This window comes from Sapajus apella, unplaced genomic scaffold (genome assembly GCF_009761245.1).
Source record: "Sapajus apella isolate SASKATOON/1434 unplaced genomic scaffold, GSC_monkey_1.0 scaffold221, whole genome shotgun sequence".
NCBI classification, from domain to species: domain Eukaryota; kingdom Metazoa; phylum Chordata; class Mammalia; order Primates; family Cebidae; genus Sapajus; species Sapajus apella.
The window spans coordinates 304340-312314 of NW_022437161.1; the positions used below are offsets into that span (position 1 = coordinate 304340).

The window sequence follows — 7975 nt, forward strand, 5'->3', positions numbered from 1 at the left end:
AATTTCATCATCTCACACTCAGCCCATACCTAGATTCCTCTTTTGTCCTGACAATAGCTTTTAGAAGTGGGATTTTTTTCAAACCAGTTTCCTTATGTTGCAAGAGTCCTTCAAGTATCTCTTAATCAAGGACGATCTTCATGATAAACCTTTTTTTCTTTTATTTTTAGATTATGATATTTTCTCTATGAAATTAAAGAGTAGTACATTTTGTTTTAGAGAGTAGTGCATTTAAGGAAATCGATATCCAGAAAAGATAAGACCATCAAAAATTCTCGTCTTCCATAACTATATTCCACCCTTCAGAGTATATGCCATTGTAATTTGTGTTAAATATTTCAAAAGTAAGTAGTGAAAATAATGTATTAATAAAATTCTTTGTACCTATCATTTAGCTTCAACAATCATTGACTAACTACCCTTCTAGTTTTCATCAATTCTTCTACACTCCATTTAAGTGACTATAATTTAAACATTTTGGATTACATCTTTTCCAATGTCCTAGGCAGATGTCACATGATACCGATGACATTATCCTAGGGAAACACATGAGAATGTACCAAGTAATACCTTGTGACTGTCACTAGAAATACAGTGGAGAGTAAAAACAAAGTTAAAGGTCATATCTATCACCAACATTGCACTTAGATATGATTGTGCCTACCAACTTTCAAAAGACATTTTGGGGACAACCATGAACATTTGCTTCTAGGCCTGGGATGAATTTTTAAAATCTTGTTAGTCTTGTTGGATATTATAATAAGAGTTTAGGATTTCTAAGAAAATACCTTTAAGTTGTGGATATGCATTCTGAGTGTTTGAATGTGAAATATTAGCAGCCCTGGACTTATCTTACAAAGGGCTAAGTCCACTGAGGGTCCCTCCCCTCTATTTCCAGGTGACTCTGGCCTTTTCCTCACTTCTCCCTCACTCTCAGAAAATTTTAATTCTGGTTTTCGCCTTTACTGGGCAGTCCAACTCAAAGAAGATAGAAAAGTTTTTGGATACTTATCTGGTAGGGTAAATACCATGATCCTGGAGGTGGTTTTCCCAGGGTGAGGCTTGTCTATTGCACTCCAAATGTGCCGACCCCTGAGATTTCTGCAAATATGGGAAACTTGACTGCATAATTTGTGGTAGTGGGGGACTGTGTTCGTGCTTTCCCCTGGTCTTTAAAAAACCAAAAAAAAGAAGTATTTCTGAAGATGGTGGAAAAGCTGCAGGATGGTCACGTGTCTCCTGGTGCCTGAGTCAGGGTGAGGTTTGGGGACAGGGTACAGAGACAGCCTTTATGAGGAAATTATCCAATTTTGCTTTTATTTTACAGCTTAATTATTTGAACTGTAAAATAAATCACATAATGGCTCAGAATTCAATTAGTTAGATGAGATAAAAAGCAAATTATTTCTCTAAAATCCTGTCTCCCATTTGCCTTTTCCACAGGCAGGTGGGTAATGACTGTTATTAGATAATTTGTGTTTTTTCCAGAGATATTTTGTATATACTCAAGTGGTAGAAAACAACGTAGAGGGGTTTACACTTGCTTCTTGTTGTTGTGCTATGTCATGGAGACGCATGTGCCTAGAGTCCATAGCATAGCTGGGGCAAAAGAGTTCTTCCAAGCTCCTTCTCAGTTTCAAATGCTGTGGGCAGTCAGCCAAAACCAGGTAAATAGGAATTCTGACACCCTTTCCAAGATTAGGCCTGATGCCTGGGCAAAAATTAGGTATAGAGACCACAGGACAGCAACCGCAGGAACCATCCTAACCGTCTCAGGAAAACAAAACGCCCCAGGGTAGCAGTGTTCAAAGTTATTATTGGCACCGCAGAGGTCATATAATCTAGTTAGTGACTTCAAAAATCCAAAGTCTGAGCTCATAACTCTGGAGACTGTGGGTTCCGTAAGCTTGGCCCTGGACAGATGTAGCGATGAGGACACCTAGTTCCTCCCTTAGAGGTAATTGCGGATCCTGCCTAAAAAGCAAGCATTTTAAGGCCTCAGTATTATTTATAGATGGAAAGTAGAATTTTCCTTATATTTCCATGCTTTAAATTTTTTTTTCTCTAAGTTATTGATAGAGTTTCCATACTTAAAAAATCCCATCCTAGAGGCAAAATCATAGGTCTGTATCCTGCAGGCAGAACCCTGGCTTACAGAAATAGCTGGGTGCTTGACACCCAGAGGTCACTGGGGGAGTTGGCAGCAGGGTACAGGAATAGTTAGGATATTTTTCCTCAAGTTTGTCTTCCCCGGCTTTGTGCTAATGATCATGGAGTCAGATAGGCAACATGAGGAATGCTTCTCAGTCCAAATAATTGAAACTAGGAAACCTGTGAGAAAACTGAGAGAAGACTGTAGCAAAAGTCCTCCAAAGGGCAGTGTGCTTTCCTTCACTGGAGGGCTTGCAAGCTGCCATTTGACATGCAGGTGGCAGCATTTTTCCTTTTGTCTAATGAAGCCAATCCCATAGTCACAGATTGGTCCTGTTTTCCCCAGTACCCACTAGCGGATTTTAATAGGGTGAGGCTACAGAAAGATCTCTATTGGTTTCTAACAACACCCATAGAAAATTTCAGAAACGCTCTCTTGGTTTATAAGGCCCTGTAGGGTCTCCCTTCACTCTACCTTACATAGTGCTACTCTCCTCTAGCTCACTGTATATCCTCCCTGTCCCCTGAAACATGTACTTCCCACATCCCTAGCTCAGGGTGTTTGCGTTAGCTGTTCCCTATGTCTGGAAAGGTCCCCATACCCTCCCTCCTTGGAAGCTATAGAGTTTGCTCATCTTCCTTATTTGTGGCCTAGGAAGCTCTCTGTACTTAAAGAAACACCTTCCACTTCTATCTCCCTATGCCTTGTGTTGTTTTATTTTTTACCACACAGTTACCATCTCCTAACATGATGTCAAATATTGCAATCTGTTTCTCTGTTTACTGTTTTAATTCTGTCACCCATAACAGAAGCCCACAAGATTCCGCACATGTTTTGTGACACAGCAGACACTCAATAATGCATATTCAATGAAAGCAGGATAGACACCGTGCCAGCACTCACTCCATCGCCACCTGCTTTTGAGATCTGGCTGTCTCCAATTCAATCTCTCTTTTCCTTCACAGCAGAAAATCTGGATATGAAGATTGAGAACTTGCTTAACTGAGTTACAGTAACAGTTTTTAAAATGTGAGTTTAGGGACTAAGCTAGCTGGCTTAGCTCGGAGAGAAAGGCCTGGGCTTTGATGACTCTGCATCTTCATCTGTGGAATCTGGAGGTACCTGTTACATTTTGAGAGGGAGTGGAGAGCTGAGTGCTTTGCTTACTCCATAGCTCTCTTTCTCTTCTCTGGGCCAGTGAAACAAAAAGCCAGTGAAGAGGTAAGAGAGACTTGCGCCCTCTGGGAGTCTAAACAGAAGGAAGTAGATTCATGTAAATGATGCAAGAAGAACACAATAAAGTCCCATTATATGTCTGAACCCTAAATCCCCTGCTGTCCCTAAACCCTGGAATACAGATACTTAGATTTTTCAATATGGCTCCCAAAGCCCACTTGGGTACGCTGCTATATATTTAACTTCAACTTCTATCTCTCACCCTCCTCCCACTTTGATGACAACAAAACACTAACAGAGCACACTCCCACCTCAAGAGCTTAAAAAACTTTTAGGTTCAGTGTTACATGTGCAAGTTTATTACACAGGTAAACTCATGTCAAAGGGGTTTGTTGTATGAATTATTTCATCAACCAGGTATTAAGCCCAGAACTGAATAACTATCTTTTCTGCTCCTCTCTTTCCTCCCATCCTCCACTCTCAAGTAGACTCCAATGTCTGTTGTTCCCTTCTTTGTGTTCATGAGTTCTCATTTAGCTCACACTTATAAGTGAGAACGTGCGTATTTAGTTTTCTGTTCCTGGTTCGTTTGCTAAAAATAATGGCCTCCAGCTCCATCCATGTTTCTTCAAAAGACATGATCTTGTTCTTTTATATGGCTGCATAGTATTCCAGAGTGTATATGTACCATATTTTCTTCATCCTATCTGTCATTGATGAGCATTTAGGCTGATTCCATGTTTTGCTATCATGAATAATGCTGCAATGAACATACATTGTGTCTTTATGGTAGAATGATTTATATTTCTCTGGGTATATACCCAATAGTGATATTGCTGGGTCAAATGATCTGTTTTTAGCTCTTTGAGGAATAGCCATACTGCTTTCTACAATGGTTGAAATTTACACTCCCACCGATAGTGTATAAGTGTTCCCTTTTCTCCACAACCTTGCCAGCATCTGTTATTTTTTGACTTTTAATTAATAGCCATTCTGACTGCTGTGAGATGGTATCTTATTGTGGTTTTGATTTGCATTTCTCACATGATCAGTGATATTGAGCTTTTTTCTCCCCCATATTCTTGCCTACTTTTGGAATTGTATGTTCATACTCTTTGCCCACTTTTTAATGGGGTTGTCTTTCTCTTAAAATTTAAGTTCCTTACAGGTATTGGATATTATATCTTTGTCAGAAGCAGTTTGCAAAATTTTTTCCCCATTCTGTAGGTTGTCTGTTCAAAATCTCTTAAGATTAATTAGATCTCACTTGCCAATTTTTGCTTTTGTTGTGTTTGTTTTTGGTGTCTTACTCATGAAACTTTTGCCCATTCTTATGTCCAGTATGGTATTGCCTTGGTTGCTTTCCAGGGTTTTTATGGTTTTGGGGTTTACATTTATGGTTTTGGGGTTTACATTTAAGTGTTTAATCCATCTTGAAGTAATTTTTTAAATATAGTGTAACGAAAGTGTCCAGCTTCAGTTTTCTGCATATGGCTAGCCAGTCATCATGGCACTATTTATCGAATAAGGAAACTTTTCCTCATTGCTTGTTTGTGTCAGTTTTGTTGAAGATCAGATGGATGTAGGTGTGTAGCCTTATTTGTGGGCTCTCTATTCTGTTTCATTGCTCTATGTGCCAATTTTTGTTGTTGTTGTTTTTTTTTCCAGTACCATGCTGTTTTGGTCACTGTAGCCCTGTAGTATAGTTTGTTTGTTTGATCTAGGGATGGAGTCTCGCTCTGTCACCCAGGCTGGAGTGCAGTGGTGCAATCTTGGTTCACTTTAACCTCCACCTCCCAGGTTCAAGCAATTCTCATGCCTCAGCCTCCTGTGTAGCTGGGATTACAGGCAAGCACCACACTCCCAAATAATTTTCTAATTTTTAGTAGAGACAGGGTTTCACCCTGTTGGCCAGGCTGTTCTCAAACTCCTGACTTCAGGTTATGTGCCCAGCTCAATCCGCCCAAAGTGCTGGGATTATAAGCATGAGCCACAGCACCTGGCCCCCTGTAGTATAGTCTGAAGTTGGGTGACACAATGCTTCCAGCTTTGTTCTTTTTGCTTAGGATTGCCTTGGCCATTGGGGCTTTGTTTTGGTTCTGTATGAATTTTAAAATAGTTTTTTTCTAGTTCTGTGAAGATTGTCATTGGTAGTTTGATAGGAATAGCATTTACTCTATAAATTGCTTTGGGCCATAAGGCCATTTTAATGATACTGATTCTTCCTACCTATGAGCATGGGATGCTTTTCCATTTGTTTGTCTCCTCTGATTTCTTTGAGAAGTGTTTTGTAATTCTCACTGTAGAGATCGTTCACCTCCCTTGTTAGCTGTATTTCTATTTTATTCTTTGTATGGCTATTATGAATGGGATTGCCTTCCTGGCTCTCAGCTTGGTTGCTGTTGGTGTATAGTAATGCTAGTGATTTTTGTACATTGATTTTGTATCCTGAAACTTTGCTGAAGTTGTTTATCAGCTGAAGGAGCTTTTGGGCTGAGACTATAAATTTTTCTAGATATAGGGTCATGTAGTCTGCAAACAAGGATAGTTTGACTTCCTCTCTTCCTTTTTGGATGCCCTTTCTTTCTTTCTCTTGCCTGATTGCTCTGGCTAGGACTTCCAATACTATGTTGTATATGAGAGAGTGCATCCTTGTCTTATGCCAGTTTTCAAGGGGAGTGCTTTCAGCATTTGCCCATTCAGTATGATGTTGCCTGTGGGTTTGTCATAGATGGATCTTATTATTTTGAAGTATGTCCCTTCAATATTTAGTCTATTGAGAGTTTTTAACATGAAGAGGTGTTGAATTCTACTGAAAGCCTTTTCTGCACCTATTTAGTAATCATGTGGTTTTTGGCTTTGGTTTTGTTTATTGATGAATCACATGTACTGATTCACATATGTCTGGAACACCTTGCATCCCAGGGATAAAGCCTATTTGATTATGGTGGATGAGCTTTTTGATGTGCTGCTGGATTCTGTTTGCGAGTAATTTGTTGAAGATTTTTGCATCGATGTTAATCAGGATATTGGCCTGAAGTTTTTGTTGTTGTTGTCTCTTTGCCAGGTTTTGATATCAGGATGATGCTGGCCACATAGAATGAGTTCAGGAGGAGCCACTCCTCTTCAATTTTTGAAAGAGTTTCAGTAGAAATGGTACCAGCTTTTCTTTCTACACCTGATACAATTTGGCTGTGAATCTGTTGTGTCCTGGGCTTTATTTGTTGGTAGTCTATTTATTACTGATTCAATTTCAGAGCTCATTTTTGTCTCTTCAGGGAATCAATTTCTTTCTGGTTCAGTCTTGAAAGGGTATATGTTTCCAGGAGTTTATCTGTCTCTTCTGGGTTTTCTAGTTTGTGTGCACAGAGGTGTTTGTAGTAGTTTCTGATGGCTATTTTAATTTCTGTGGGGTCAGTGGTAATATTCCCTTCATCATTTCTAATTGTGTTTATTTGGATCTTCTCTGTTTTCTTCCTTATCAGTCTTCAAGGACTTTTTATTATGTTTCCCCTGTCTGTAGTTCTCTTCACCCATGATAGTCTAGATATCCTCTCATTGTCACTAGTAATCTGGCTCTCAGCTCAAACCTCACCTGCTTATAGAGATCTTAACTTACCTTCCCATATACAACATAGTACCTGGCCCTCCGCATCTGATCACTTCCCATTCCCTTTTTCTTGCTTGATTTTTTTCCTTTATAGCCCTTATCTTCACCTGACTAGATATAGTTACATCTTTGTTATCATATCTCTCCTACATAATTTAAGGCTTTTTGTAAAACCAGGTTTATTCTGCACCATATTCACACTACCATTTGTAAATGCCAGAGCCTTTGAGCACTTATAGGTACATGGGCACACAAAAGAGAAAGGGCTAGATTCAGAGTGACCTTCACTAGGTGAAGAAGATGAGATAGAAGGAAGAAACTTAGGCCTCTCTTGGGTCTGTATAAGACCTTTTATGTGACATCAGAGAAATCCCTTCCACAAAATTGGAGTTATGGAGGCAGAGTAGGGTGTGGTCCCTAAGGTTTGAGAATGTCACTGTTTTTTTTTAATGTTTGTTTGTTTTGTTTTTTGTTCCAGTGAATGCAGAACAGCTGAGCCTAGAGGTGGTCTTGAGGAAAAATCAAGGTATCTAACAGCCATGCTCTCCCTCTTTCTGTGCTTCTGCCCTCACCATACGATGAAAGCTAAGTTCTCTGTACTAGACAGAGGGATCTTGTTGAAACATAAATTAAGTCACATCTCTTTTACAGTAAAAACCTCTTCCTACCTCCCACCTCACTCATAGTAAACGCAGATGTCCTGTCAATGAGCTGCAACCAAGATGTTTAGTCCCTCTCCATTTATTTCCTTTTTTACCACTTTTCTTGGCTAAGACTACCCAGTCATGTTGCTAGCTTCCTCACTATTCCCAGACATTGGCCAGACACATTCCAAAGCCTCTGAATTTGCCATTAACTGAAACACTTTACTACTGATAGTAATAATTTTCATAAATTATGACATAGTTACTTGTATGGTAATGAAGTTAGTATCTCCCCCAACTAGTCTGTTGATTCCCTAATAGAAAATAACACTACCCATTCTTTTCTGTTTTTAACCAACCTAAGCCCAAAGTCTGACATGTAATATAGGAATT

The 7975-nt window shown here is 39.4% G+C and overlaps 1 non-coding gene across 1 annotated transcript; it reads left to right on the plus strand.

The window, feature by feature from the left end:
* The first annotated feature begins 1004 nt into the window (after positions 1 to 1004).
* Positions 1005 to 1168, plus strand: LOC116544568. The gene has a single exon (XR_004265951.1). It is a non-coding gene; the product is annotated as a U1 spliceosomal RNA (small nuclear RNA).
* Positions 1169 to 7975: the final 6807 nt, after the last annotated feature.